The 15149-nt window shown below is 39.0% G+C and overlaps 1 protein-coding gene across 1 annotated transcript in view; it reads left to right on the top strand.

The window, feature by feature from the left end:
* The first annotated feature begins 2697 nt into the window (after positions 1–2697).
* The window catches only part of COL21A1 (collagen type XXI alpha 1 chain), a 202356-nt gene continuing 189904 nt past the window's right edge, over positions 2698–15149 (top strand). Inside the window, exon 1 of the mRNA XM_077162122.1 lies at positions 2698–2843. The gene's annotated coding sequence lies outside the window, so the exon portion shown is untranslated. The remainder of the gene's footprint in view (positions 2844–15149) is intronic.

Here is a 15149-nt window from a genome sequence, read left to right as displayed (position 1 = left end):
AAGCAAGCCAGAACCCAAAGTTATGTCCCAAAGGAACTGAGTGAAGGCCCACAGATGCTTAGAAGCTACTTGCATCAGAAGCTGTAAGCAACAGAATGGGAACAAGGTCCAGCAGACACCAGCCATGCCTCCCAAGCTGACAGAGGTGTCCTGGACAGCATCAGCCTTTCTTCAGTGAAGGTAACCCCTTGTGTGTGTCTAATTTTGGGTATTTTCACAGCCTTAGAAATTTAAACTTGTAATTTATTAAATTTCCTCTTAGAAAGCCATTCCATTTCTGGCATATTGCTTTCCAGCAATTTAACAAACTAATGCAGTGTCAGTAGTTCATACAAGTTGAAATGGACAGTTTGGTAGACTGGCCTGAAGTTGAGGAAGGAACCTGGGTTGAAGATGCAGATGTGGGAACAGACAGAGGGCTCTTAACCTTTTATCGTGGGGTGGGAGAGAGGGGTGCGGGTCATGCTTTGAGAATCTAATAAAAGTTAGGGAGTTCCTCCTGAGAAAAATGAACTTGCATCATTCAAGACTGAATAGAAATTCCAGGGATTAGCAGACTCTCTGAGGGCCAAACAGAACCCTAGTTGTTAATGAAGCTATGCAGATGGATAAAATGCCTTAAGGAGAGTTTGTTGAGAGAAGAGAAGAAGGTCTAGGGATGGGCAGTTAGTGATGGGCAGAAGAAGAGCCTACACAAAGCATAGAGTGAAAGGTGGGAGAGAAACCAGTGAGCCCAGGGAAAGAGAGTATTTCAAGAAGGATGGGGAAGGGGCGGTCTGGATTAACAACTGCTGAGAGATTAAGAAATGAAGGTTCAATCTCTCAGTAGCTGGTAGATTAAGAAATGAAAGCTTAATCTCTCGGTATCTGATATGTAGCGTTTGCAACAGTTCTTAACAAGCAGTGTGTACCATAATAGGTGGAGAGCTTCTGCAAAGCATGGCTGCCTAGGTGCCATCACCAGCATCCTAGCCAGGAGATGGTAAAGCATCACTGGTCCGTTGAATATAGGGGGTTGTTAGTGACCTTAGGTGGAGCAGTTTCAGGAAGTGATAAGAGAAACGGTATATCATTAGTTGGGATAGGAGAGTCTGGAGCAAGTTCAAATAAACTGTTAAAGAGGAAGTGGTTTAAGATATAGGAGAAAACAGAACCATCAATATGTGTGGCCTCTAAGAAGACAGAGGTGGAACAGAGTGCAGAGTGGAGGAACGCCTTTATTTTAATAGATGGGAAGCAGAAAAAGACAGGTGTAAATTTTGGTTTGGGTAGGCTTTGGTTTCTTCTGCAAAGTAGGGGAAGAGGCCATTTGCTGAGACATTGGGAGGTATTTTCTTTATTAATAAGAGTGTTATTTAGGAAATTGCTATTCATGTCTTCATATTGGAAGATCACTATCATAGTTCCACTTATGTGACCGATGAAGAGACATAGCAATATACTCTAATATACATAGCAATATACTCTAATATAAATGTATGAATGAAAGAATGAATAAATGAGGAAATGCTGGAAATGATCATTCCAAGGGGTGATCTGGTATCAGATTCAGGTATCTGACCTGAACTCAGTGGGATTCAGTCATTCAAGGAAAGCATTTATTTGTGAAGGGTTTCCCCTGGGTGATTAATTCACACATTCATTCAGTAGATATTTGTTGAGCACCTACTATGTTCTAGATACTGCCTAGTGCCCTCTAGAGTTTCCCTTGAGATAGTTACAAAACATAAGGACAAACAAACAATATAATTTCAGATAGCAATAAGTGATCTGTTGAAAATAAAGGGGGGCTCAAAGAGGATGGGGAATGGTTGTGGGGGGTTCCATTTGGATAAGGGTGTGCAGGAAGGGCTCTCCGGAAATGCAAGTCCAAGAACTGAATGTAGAGAAGCAGACAGCTATTAAAGATCTGCGACTGAGCATTGGCAGCAGAAGAGACACAAGGAAGACAAGAACACACTGGTGTGTACAAGGAAGGGCAAGAAGGCTGCTATGGCAGGGGAGCAGAGAGTGATTGGTGAGAGTCAGTCAGGGGCCAATGAAAATTGGAGTTCTAAGCATAGGAGTGTTAAAGGACTTTTGAGTTGCTCTGTGGAGAATGGACTTAAGGATGGAGAACTGAGCATCCCTTTACTTTATTCCTGGACTTCCCTGCAACCCCTAGGACCTCACAGGTAACTGTCTCCATGACTATTTGAAAATGGACGCCCTTTAGACTTTTTTAAACTAAAATACTTGATTACTTTAGATTAAAGGCGTGGACATCAGTCAGCTGTTGGGCGGACCAGGGTGACTGGCGCCTGGAAGGAGTGGTTCTCACAGTTACAGGGAGAAAGGCTTTGACCCTCTGGTCTTAGCCTCCTTTAGTGCTTGCCTTTTCAGCCTCTGAGTTGCCTTTCTCTTTCCTGTGTTCCGCGTAGTCCCTCATTCGTCAAGTTTCTTTCATCCTTCTTCACCCACATTTTAAATCCCCAATCGTGCATTTTCTCGACCTAGCAGGATTTGAACTGAGAATGCTTCTATCAAGGTCACCCTAGCAGTTCGCAGTTCAAGATCCAGATCCAAAACCTACCCTCTGTCCTCCCTCCCCGGAAAGGGGGCGGGTGGGGAGTGCGAACCTTATCTCCCGGGCTCCGCCTCCAGGGGGCTGAGAACGAGTTGCAGAGCCGCGCGCTCCGCAGTGGCCCCTGCTGGGAGACGCGACTCTGGGCGGAGCGCAGCAAACCCGTTTCAGCCCAGGTTTCGACCCGGCTGAGGCGCGTCACTGTCCGAGACACCCACGTTACCCTCGCAGAACCCGCAGCTGGCTGCTAGGGCAACCCCGACCCCGGACGCTGCACCAGGTAAGATGACACCGTTCTCTCCCCTTTCCCTCTCAGAGCGATATCTAGGGGGACTCTGGGGCTGGACCTCTGAGGGCGGCAATTTGGCGTTTGGGTGCCCCGGGGGTGCATTGTTCATCCCGTGCTAAGGAGGTTGGTGAACCATCTGTCAATCCCCGCGCCCAGGCTGGCGGCAGGGACGTCTGGGCTTGACTTGCAAGGTTATTTTGTGTTGACGAATCTTGGGAGGTTTGCTGGGCTCCAGTTTCTACCTCTGAGAATGGCTTATGTGCGGTGGTTGCTCCCCTAAACTCATCCTCCTCTCCCTCCATCTGCTTGGAAGGGTTTCCAGTGTCCACACGTGGCGCGCCCTGGAGCTTGACGCTGAGAGCTCAGGGCGGTGGGGCTGCGGGAGGGTAGGGTAGACCAGAAGTTTCTGGTAGACCAGAGGTTTCTCCACACAGTGAAATCACCCTGGGAGCTTTAAAAAAAAATTCAATGCTTGAACAGTTCCCCAAGGCAATTAAACAGACTCTCTGGGAGTGAGTCTTGGGCACCAACAATTTAAAAACCTTGTCACAGGTGATTCCAATATACAGCCTAGTTTGGGAACCAGTGGGTGACGGCAGCGGTTCTCAAAGTGTGGCCTTTGGCCAACAGCATCAGCTTCACCTGGGAGCTTGTTTGAAAGGCAAAATTTAGCCCCCAGCTCCATCTTAGACCTATTGAATCAGCAGCAGTGAGGTAGGGGGGCAGCCATCAGTGTTTAAGGAGCCATCCAGGTAATACTAGTGCCTACTGAAATTAGAAATTTTGGGATTAGAACTTGCAAATTCAGAGGGAGGAGGAAACATGATTTTTTAGAAAGTCTTAGACATTGATCAATAGGATTTTGCCTGTAGTAAAAAATTTTACTTGGAAAGTACAAGTGGTAGAGACTTAGCCATGTCTGAATAATTTTTACATAGCAAAATTTGCATACTTTAGTAGAGAATAGGAATTTTTTCTTTTTTTTTTATTTTTATAAAAGGTGATATGAAACCAAGAGAGAAGTGTACATATGAGCGTTCTAGCTGTCAAATCTTTGGCACCATATGAGATGATCCTGGATTTTCTCTGTCATCCCTGTGGATTACAGGATTTGTATGCAGTATTCTTTTGTTGTTGTTAAGCAACTGGAGATTTAAGGGATTCAGGCCAGTTTCCTGGAGTAAGAAGGAATTCATTATTGCTGCTCTCTGGATTATCCGGAGTGGACTTCTATTTTTTTTTCTCTTAATAGAGATCTAAGATTTCAAAATTTTGGCTAAAAGCAATCCAGCTATTCCGAAACCATTAGTACAGAAATGGAATGACATTGCAAAGGGGCTTAAATGGACTAGAAAATCTGACAACAGATAAAAATATCTAGAATAGGTATAACTCTAGTCACATTTGTGTTGCAATGAACACTGTTAACTGTACCAAGATTTTGTATAAAGAATATTTATTTTCCAAGCTGCTATTTCCTTTGCCATTTTCAGATTGAGGTATATAAACTTGTTAAGAGGCAGGTATGAAGCTTGGTTCAGAGAACTGGGTGGGTGTGTGGGGGGATATAGGTAATGATTAAGGATAGGAGCCTTGACCTAAAGCAAACCTTGTTCAAAACTCTACTGTTCTGCTTGCTTTGTTCTCTTGGATGATTGCATAAGTTCTCTGAACCTCACTTTCCTCTTCTGTAAAATGGAGACTCTAGAAATAATCCTTACCTCATAGTTCTCAGTGCTGTGAGAATGAAACAAAATAATGCTTCTAAAGTATCTGGCACTTAATAAATTAGATTATTAGCTGCATGCAATGTTTATGTGAGATTCTGCATACATGCAAAATAAAAAAAAAACCTAATCCCCAGACATCTTAAAATATAAAAAAAAGTGTTGATACATGAACAGGTTTTTGTTTACATACCAACCACACTCTTAGAATTTACAGTTTTTCTTTTTTACCATTACATACTAACCACACTCTTAGAATTTACAGTTTTTCTTTTTTACCAGTATGTGCATAAATCAAATTATCTTCGTATGGCAGTTCTTAGTTTTATATGGGACATCCGAAGAAATTTTTTAGTAGATTAGGTTCAAATCAGCAGCATAGTCTTTATCTTGTCACTGTCTATGGTGAAGGGATTTTCCCTTCTGGTGGAGGTTATTATCTATTGATGTTCATAGTTAAATAGGCTTAAAATCTGGCTCTCTAGGATAGCATTCCTTATAAAAGAAAATTCAAATGGTGACAGAACATCTAAAACTGGCATGGTGTGGCCTCCAAGAGAACCAGTTTGAAGAACTATCTGCTATTTATTATGTTTTGAGAGAGAATAAAATGAAACCTTATCCAGTTACATCAAGGCTTGTTCAAGACAATATAAGAGAAAGCAAAATGAGGACATAAAGCAAGGACAAGTCTAAACTGGCAAAAGAGGTAGATGAGGTCATTTAAGAAGTCTTTTTCCTCCTTAGCTGCAATGATTTCAAAATGGTTCCAGTCACACACAAGCGGCAATTCCTTTCACATTATTTGATTTTTAACTGATCTGGATGATCCTCTTAAGATCAAATAGTTCTAGTGAAAAAATATGATATTAATTGCAAAAAGGATGCCAAATAATTCTGTACTCGGAAATTAGGCCTGATTTTCCTTAATTTTAGTGATAAGTTAGATATTAGAATTCTAATGTAGAATCTTGCATCTTTAAATTCAAGGGGATATACCCAGCCTATTACCGCTATGTGACTTCAAGAAGACTAAACATAATACAACTTCCAGCATATACACTACAAACATTGCAGTAACTTCTCCATTCAAAAACTCAGGTCCCCATTAGGATGCTTTTAAAATTACAATATAAAGTTATTAAATTAAATGTAAGTAGGGATCCCTACTGCCTCATTATGAAATGAGGAGTAGCTGAGCGAGGTGAAAAAGGAAGGTCAGAGACACTTCTCCCTTTTTGGGGAAAATGAAGGCTTATGGAACCAGAATGCCAAATCTCAGTAATCAAATTACCTATTTTGGATAATTTAAGTGAACAACTAAGAGAATCTGGGATGTGGCAATTCAGAGTGATAGGATGTGGCAGTACAGTTTGCACTGAGTGACCAATTAGGAACTGAATCATCAATATTGTGATGTTCCACAGTGACTTTTTGATTCTCTGTGGAGAAGTATAATGTCTAGAGCAGAGGTAATTATAAGGAAGTAAGCTTAATTGTACTTGGTTTGTATAATCTGGCTCATTTAGAAAGAATTTGATGAGAGTTACCTGACATTCATTTCGGACCATTTGAGTGTCCTGTTTGCTCCAAATTGCATGGTTTTGCTATTAAGGCCAATCTTTCAACTCTTGAGGAAAACAGGAAATGGATACATGTATTCATTGTATTTTGTTATTTATTATCTTTGGATTATATATTTCAGCATGCAATAGTCATTATTTAGCTTAATTTATCATCTTTCTTGTGAGAAACAAAGTTGAAATGTTTATGTCTGGCAGGTGGTCCAATCTCACAAGAAGAGAATTAGCCATGGAGACCGAATTCCCCAGCATTCTGCCTAGACTCCTGGTTAGCAACATGTACTCTGTAGTCAGTCTCATTAGTGTTGAGTCCCGGCTCTACCACTTACTAGTTTGACTTTGGAAAAATTATATAGCCTCTTTTTGCTTTTGTTTCCTCATCTGTAAAATAGAGGTGCTAGCACATATCTCAGTGGGACTGTTGTGAGGATTAAATGAGTTAACTTATGTAAAGTTCTTAGAACAGTGCCTGGTTCATAGTAAATGCTTAGTCAGCTTTTGCTATTATTTTAGGCTGGGCATTAACAAATGATTTAAGGGGACATTCTATTTCTGTTTTCACCTCAAAACTTGGATCCTAAAAAGGAAATAGTAATTTTAGTTATTAATATAAATGTTCATTTCATGGTCTTCCTGTTGTAGTTAATGAGGCATTTGGTTCAAGAATAAGTGAAGTACTTCTTGGTAAAGAACACTGTGCTTTGAACAACATATTCATCGGTTTGGTTAATTTATTGTGAAAAGGAGTAATCATTTCATTTATAAAGAGAGACCCCATAACATGTTTACACATTAACTGTATCCTTGAAATTCCTGTGTACTCATGGAATTTTTAGACTGGTAAGGGGTATTAGAGCTTGTCTAATAAAAGTGAGGAATCAGAGTCTTGGAGACATCAATCTTGGCTAAGAGCTCATGTGATAGCTAGTGGAGGCCCTGAGTTACAATTCAGGTGTGCTTTCTGTGCATGTTTTTCATTCAACTGCCTTGCCTTCTGAAAAATCAGTTAACAAAGCAGCATGCAATCTTTACAGGAATACTATGGATCCACCAGTTCCATTTATCCCAGTTTGATTCCAGGATTATTTATTTAAAAAATTTCCTTAGCAACTCATGACAAAAAGTATACATAATATATAGTGCACTTTAAAATCGATAAAAAAAGATAAACGCCCCAAAGGGAAAAAATGGACAAAACTTGTGAAATAGGGGATCATAAATGAAAGAGTCCAAATGGCCTACAAGTGTAGAAAAGATGTTCAATCTCATTAGTAATAAAATAAAGGCAATTAAGAAATTTTATTTTTTAATCCAACAGATTGATATGGAATTTTAAAAAAGCACAAAACCTCATGTTGGTAAGGGTTTGCGGGATTACAGACATTCTGTAAGACATACACTTTATGTTAGCGAGAACATAAATTGATTTAACATATTTAGATGACAGTTTGGCTATAGGTATCAACATTTTCTTTCCAGAAATTCTACTTCCTAACAGCAACAACAAAAAGATTTTCTTAATGAAAAACCACTACAAACAATATGTTCTTAATGCCAGTTAAAAAAAATCTATAGCTAAAATTTGTGAAAAGTATGCATATTTTTCCTACATATGGTTTGTCTCTTCAAAAGATTCAATTTAATTTTTCTCTTTGTTGTGCCTTTGGCATTTTGGTTTTTACTAATGAAAAACTCAGAGACAGATATCTTTGAAAATTTCAGGAAACGTTGACAGTTTTCTCAAGTCCAAGTATGGTGACCTTCTGGGAATCATGCCAGTTGCTTGTGTTTGATTCAGTGTTTAGTTAGTTTTGCTTTGACTTGTCTTGTTTTGATCTAGGTCAATTTAGCCCTGATTGTAGTGTTATGTTACCCATTAACTATTAACAGTTATTGGTGTCAAGAAGAAAAGATTATGGACCAAGAAAATTGCCTTTCTTATCCAAAATAAAAAGTTCCAGTGAAGTTTGAGTTTTAAAGAAAGTTTGTTCTAAAAATGTTGTTTGAAAATTTAGCATTTTATTTTACTTTTATTATATAACATGGGTAAATAGAAACAAACACGGAGGGGGTGTGAGGGTAGTTCAGTGGTAGAATTCTTGTCTGCCATGCGGGAGACCTGGGTTCCATTCCTCATTCATGAACTTCCCCCAAAAATCAAACAAGCAAGCAAACAAAAACCAACCAACCAAACAAAGTCCACAAATGTTGCTGCGATAGTGGAATACTCACATGAAAAAAAGAAATGTGAGCCCACCATACAACATACAAAACCCACAAAAAACACTGAAAACATGTATCTCATTTTTATGGCAAGTTTGAAACTCATAGGTGACTCAGTGATTTAAACCTTTTGGTATGTGTCTCTTGCTACTTCATTAGGAAGAAAGTGGTTGATTTCTTCTAAAGGGTGTATCTAGATATGTGCTTTCCAGTAGTACTCAGAATGAGATAGAACAGTAAAGATAAAAGAGGAAGGAACATTGCTTCTATGTGTCCTACCATTCATCAAATAGTTATTGTCTATCAAGAGGTTGGCTATCCTAGGTTCTGAGGATTCAGAGAAAAATTTGGAAAGTTCAGTTTAATGAGTCCATTAATCAATTGGTGGTGTTCTTTTATTAAATGGAAAACTCCCTTTAATAAAATAAAAATAACATTTCTAAATATCTTGAATTGAAAAAAGTATATAGAGCAAAAATAGTTCTGATTTATTTTTACATGGGCAGGCACCAGGGATCGAACCTGGGTCCTCTGGTATGGCAGGTGAGCATTCTTGCCTGCTGAGCCACCGTGGCCACCCAATAGTTCTGATTTAGATTTACAAGGATCAAAAGCATAAAATAATGTTTCATTTTCTTCCCAATGTTTTTGATTCTCATTTGACATAATAATGTGTATCAGTCTTTAGAAAGGGTCAAATATGATTTTCGGTCATGTTTTGGCAAGATGTAGAAAGATTTTCCCAGAGAAAGACATTGTAGAGAAATTAAATAAATACCCAAGATCCTAGAATGCAAGCAACTCTCTACTGCCTCCCTGTAGAAAATCCCCTTTCTCTTCTGCAATCTGTCTTTTGATCATTTTACAATTCCTTCACTTTTCTCTTTCTCCAAACCACATTTTAGCTAGCACCTCTGGGACATAGTCTGAAAGGAGAGAAGGTGACATATAAACTTCAGGGAGCAAGAATGACATGGATGTGCGTCTTAACTGGAGTGGTACAGGTAGAGTTCCTTCTTGGGTCCCCACAGGGAGGGAACAGGGATGAAGAGGGAAGGTGGGCTGCAGAAATGATGGGAAGTGAGCAGAGGCACATGGAACCTTAGTCAAACTCCTGTATAGCAAGCATATCAGTGAATAGTATAATCAAGTAGGTACCTATAATCTAGTTATGTGTTATTTCTATACTAACATTTGAATGTGCCAGGTACTAACTAATGGACCCTGTCATCAATTACAAGAAGATCCCTGGATGAGGAAATGGGAACTGTTTTCTCTTCCCAGCCTAGCTACCAACTTTGCTGCAAACTGGGAGCTTAGAAAAGCCTGCATGAATGGATATCTGGGAGGATATGGTTGTATTTTCTTCTTTCATTTTGCTGTTTATGGATTTTTCTTTTCCTTGGTTGAAAGCTCCTTTAGAGGCCATCAGGCAACCTGTGAAAAATTGTCTTAGATCATCTTTATATAGAGTTTAAGTGAATGTGAAGTACTGCATCTTTGAGGAAATTAGTATGAAAAATATGGAATTCATTAATTCCTAAAATTCTTGTCAACATGCTTACTGAATATTTATTGAAGATGAATGTTACTATGAATGATGAATAATGAAATAATGGATATTTTTGTTTCAAGAAAAATTTAAGCTTACTTTTTGTGATACCTAAACAAATATTTCTTTGACATCCATTTGGGAATTATCCAAAATCTTTTCATTGGTCTTTCCAATGCTTGAAAACAAATTTCTTTAATTCTAAATTATGGTTTTGGAAAGGAAATCATGTTTAAATGGGTAATCAAATTGTATTTTTGAGCTCTATATTATATATTTTATCAAAATATTAATAGTGCATTTAGTGGTGGGATGGTAAGTATTTTTTTCCTGCTTGTCTTTGTTTTGTTTTTTTAATATGCATGTATTACTTATATAATGTACAAGTGAATACATAAGTATATGCTTCGTAAATGGAGACATTTGAAATTATAGTTTTGAATTCCCATACAAATGAGAGGTAATGACCATCATAATGTGATTACTTCACTTTTCTGTAATTTAGAAAGTACTTATTGTACCAGATGTACTTTTAAATACCAGACACACTAGTTATAGATCATAAACTCTGGCTAAAATGACACTGGAAATTAAAAAAAAAAAGGATAATCAGTTTAATTCTCCCATACCAGCAGAATGTTTTATGTGTAATACATGTAGCTGTATAAGATAATAGCTAAGGTCACGGGTGTTGTGAAGTCTTAGCCCTGATACTTCCCACCTATGTGATCTTGTGTACAGTATGTAACCTTTTTAAGCTTAATTTGCTCATCTGTCAAGTGGAGATCATAGAATCTATTTCCTAGTGTGGCAATGAAGGTTAAATGACATTATGTACATAAAGCCTTATGCCTTAAGATAAACTACTCAAACTTAGCTCAAATTAGTTAGCATTAGCATTTTAGCTTTTTAGGCTGCTCAAAGCAAAATACCATGAAATGATTTGGTTTAAACAATGGGAATTTATTCACTTATGGTTAGTGTTCTAGTTTGCTAGCTGCCAGAATGTCATATACCAGAAATGGAATGGCTTTTAAAAAGGGGAATTTAATAAGTTGCTGGTTTACAGCTCTCAGGCTGTGAAATTGTCCAAATTGAAACGAGTCTCTAGAAATATCCAATCTAAGGCATCCAGGGAAAGATACCTGTCCTGACCCGCAGGACAGTCAACGGGGTCCGCCACCTGCTGAGGGAAGAATGGCGATGGGACAGAGAGACGCAAGAAGGACAGCAAGACAGGATTCTGATCAAGCTGCAAATTTTATTAACCAAGCCAGGTGTATATATACCGGCTTGGGGAGGGAGTAGGGTATGTAGGGCATTATGATAGGAGGGAGTTCGCGCCGGCGGGAAAGACTGGTTAGATAATTGGTGGGGAATTCGCGCCGGCGGGAAGGTCCCGGCGGGAACCTATTTCCGTGAAGAACCTTGTTGTACTAAGTAGGTGCTGTTGCATCAGCCAGGGTGGCCATGTTAGCCCAGTCGCCATCTTAGGCTAGCCTCTTGTCCCCAACAGATACCTCTAAGAAGGCTGATGACATTCAGTGTTTCTTTCTCAGTTGGAGGGGCACATGGTGAATGTGGCAGCATCTGCTAGCTTTCTCTCTAGGCCTCTTGCTTCTTGAAGCTCCCTGGGAGGTGTTTTCCTTCTTCATCACCAAAGGTCTCTGGGTGGTGGACTCTGTGGTTCTCTCATCTTTCTGTTATGGTTCTGCGTCTCTCTCCTCATTCTCAAAAATAGGAATGCTCTCCAAATGTCTCCTCTTTTATAGGATTCCAGTAAACTAATCAAGATACACATAGAATGGGTAGAGACATGTCTACCCATGTCTACCGTTAAAATCAAGTTTAATACTCACAGTTGATTGAGTCACATCTCCATAGAGATAGTGTAATTGTCTTTCCAACCTATAGTACTGAATGGGCATTAGAAGAAACTGTTGCTCCCACAAGATTGATTAGGATTAAAACATGGCTTTTCTAGAGTACATAAATCCTTTCAAACCAGCATAGTTAGAGTCTAGGAAATTGTACAAATCAAGGAATCACAAAGCTGATGCTTTCTTCCTGATGACGGACTGCCTATGATCCTTGGCTCTCTCTGTGACATAATAAGGCACATGGCAGTATTTGCTGTTCTCCCCTTTCCCTTCTGGGTTTCCCTACTTGCAGCTTCTTGCTTCCATGGCTTTCTCTCTCTCTCTCTCTCCCCCCCCCCCCATATTCATTCTATTTACAAAGGACTCCAGTAATAGGATTAAGACCCATCCCGAAAGAGGTGGGACACACTTTAACTGATGTAGCTTCATCAAAAGTTTCCATTTATAATGGGTTTATGCCCACAGAAATGGATTAACTTTCAGAACATGTTTTTGGGGGGTTATGTACAGACATACAGCTTTAAACCACCACATAAGTATTTTTCTTCCTACTTGTACATTTTTTTCACACTTGTGATTGGATGATTTGGATAGCCACATTTCTGAAGGTATGTTACTTTTTTTGGATGCACGTACCCTCCATACAATTAGGGCATGGAGAAGAAGCAAATCCAGATTTTAGCCATTGTCCATGTTGTGCTAGGGAGAGAAAAAAAATGAAGATTCAAAGGAGAGGTGCTCTTGAAGCTACTAATGTGCTGGTAACTCTAACAGAGGCTTTTTAGAGTAATTCCTTGTGACTACAAGTGTTAATTCTGGAGTTTGTGAAGCAGTCAACCCCTGCCATTTGGCACAGTCTCAAAAGTCCCTGATGTGGTTAGGTGAAGTTGAGGGTATCTTCCCAGTCTTCCTTGTAGTTGCAGGTGGATTGTCATGAGCTCCTGGACTTAGTAGTTGTAGAAATTTTTTTGTTCAGGGCTATAGATAGCCCATATGGTGTCTTTGTGGAGATGAGAAGACAGCCCTCTTTTTTTCTGGGCAGATATAGCCCTCTCTCTACCAGGGTACCTACTTGGCAAGTAGTGATGGCTCAGATTTCAACCTCCATGTGCCCTCCCCATCACTTTCATGCCACTGCAGTTCTGTTTAGGTGCATCTACATAGGATATGCATTAATTCATCCATTCAACAAATACTTATTTAGCCCTTTCTATAGAATAGACTTGGTGCTGTGGTTACAGCAGTGAATAATATATGATGCCTGTTCTCAAGGACTCACACTCAAGAGGACAGCTTTCTCCATAGATACTCTTGATATCAGGGTTGGTTGTCTTAGAACAAAGCTCTTGACTCCAATCCACTGAGGCTTTGATGAAGTACTTTGAGGAAGTGGTTATGGTTGTGTTCATACATTGATCGCCCTCAGATCTACTAATCTGAAAGTTTATAATTGGAGTCTGTGGTTGAATCTGTGCTCTCCTTAAGTGCAATGGAGTCTGTATAAAATATACATTGGTAATTTCTGCACAGTATATAAGCTAAGCATATAATCTACTAAGCAGACAAAAATCCAACATGATGAATTGAATTGACTGAAGCTTGACAAAGGTAAGTTGTGGAGGCACCAGGAAAATCAGAGTAAATTATTTTTAGATTACACATCTGAGAACATTGGAAAAAAAGTTTGAATATTTCTGATCTCTGATTCATTCTAAATTGGTTAAATGTCTGGCCAGTTACCTATATAGGATAGTTAGAGCAATTTGTGCACCTCTGTTTCCAGAGCTGTGCCTCCAAATATTTCTAATTTTTAACTGGATAGTTTATTTCACTTTGGATACTTTTTGGCCAGACTTATTACATTATTAAATGCTAAACTTGAGTAATTCAATGAGTTGGTGCATTTTAAAAATTTCTACATCATTTTGGATGTGATTGCCAAGTTGAATTCCAAATTTCCCTTCTAGTAATCTGCCATATTTTTGATCTTTGGGTGTAAAGCAACCTAAGTAAGATTAGAGAAACAGTATAATTTTACCTTTGCATAACTTTATTTAATACTAATGACTTAAATTTAAAAATGTGTGCATGCTTCTCACTTTATGTACTGTCGGAATCAACTCAAAGATAAACATTTATCATAAAGTTAGCTGAAGAGGAGTTTTTTTTCTCTTCCTTTCTTTGTTTTTACTGCCAGTCCTTAGGCAAGACCAACCTGTTTTACCCTATAGAGTATACCTAAGGAATCCACTTACATAAACCAAAAATCTTTCCAAATTGCAATGAAGTGGAGATGTAGCCCTGCTTTTCTAGAGTACTAAGACTCTGCTTCTCTCTGTTTCTCCAGAGAGGATTTAAAGTTCAGCTTTTTGTCCTTCAAAGTTTTTACTTCTTTTGGGATTCTTGTGTTCTCAGAGCCATTGGTTGCTATATTCTAATGCAAAAGGGGAAAGGATAAAGACATAATGTTCTTACATTGAAAAGCTGCTGCAAGAATGGGTTTTAGTTTGTGTAACCATTGCTTTCATTAGGGAGTTTGGAAGTTTTAAATGGAAAAATACAGGAATTTTGAGACATCAAGTGGGAGATGCAAACTCTCAAGGAGGCCAGTACTGTTTATTTCATCACTTTTACAGCAAGGAGATGTTGGTAACTGTGAAAACACTGAATATGCAGTATATTTAAACCAAGAGAAGCAGTGAGATAGCAGGTTTCATTTCAGTGGCTACTGGATACCTAGCATGTTTCAAGGTGCTGTGAGAAGACCAAGTGTGAGTTCAAGGCAAGCTCTGGCCAGGCTGCTTTTGATATAGTTGGGAGATGGACTATTTCAATTACAATTTTCAGTGGTCTACATAAGACTGCATACTATTAAGCTCCAAAAGGTCTGATACTGTAAATGTTGTTGAAAATGTCTGGTTTTATCATGACTTGCTTCACGGAGTACCTGAGGCTTGAATTAGACCCTTGAAGTGTGGTTCAGTTTGGACACATAGGGAATACCCTCTGGTCAATATAAATAGTAAGTGTGGACAGTATGTTACAAAATGCTCTCTTTTACCCCAATACTAGTTGATGTCATAATCCATCCCTGCAGCATCTCTAGTGAGGACATCATCCAATGCCAGACACCTCTTGTGGTGGTTTGAAGCTGTTATGTACCCCAGAAAAGGCCATGTTCTTTTAATCCATTCCTGTGGGTGTAGACCCATTGTGGGTGGGACCTTTTGATTAGGCTGTTTCAACTGAGTTCCTCAGGGTAGGTCTTAATCTGTTTAATGGAGTCCTTTATATGAGATATTGAAAGAGTCTAGAGAAAAGCCCTGGAGAAG

The sequence above is a fragment of the Tamandua tetradactyla genome, chromosome 5, assembly GCF_023851605.1.
Source record: "Tamandua tetradactyla isolate mTamTet1 chromosome 5, mTamTet1.pri, whole genome shotgun sequence".
In the NCBI taxonomy this organism is placed as follows: Eukaryota; Metazoa; Chordata; class Mammalia; order Pilosa; family Myrmecophagidae; genus Tamandua; species Tamandua tetradactyla.
The sequence above is the reverse complement of the archived record's forward strand: the minus strand, read 5'-3'. Positions and strand labels throughout refer to the sequence as shown.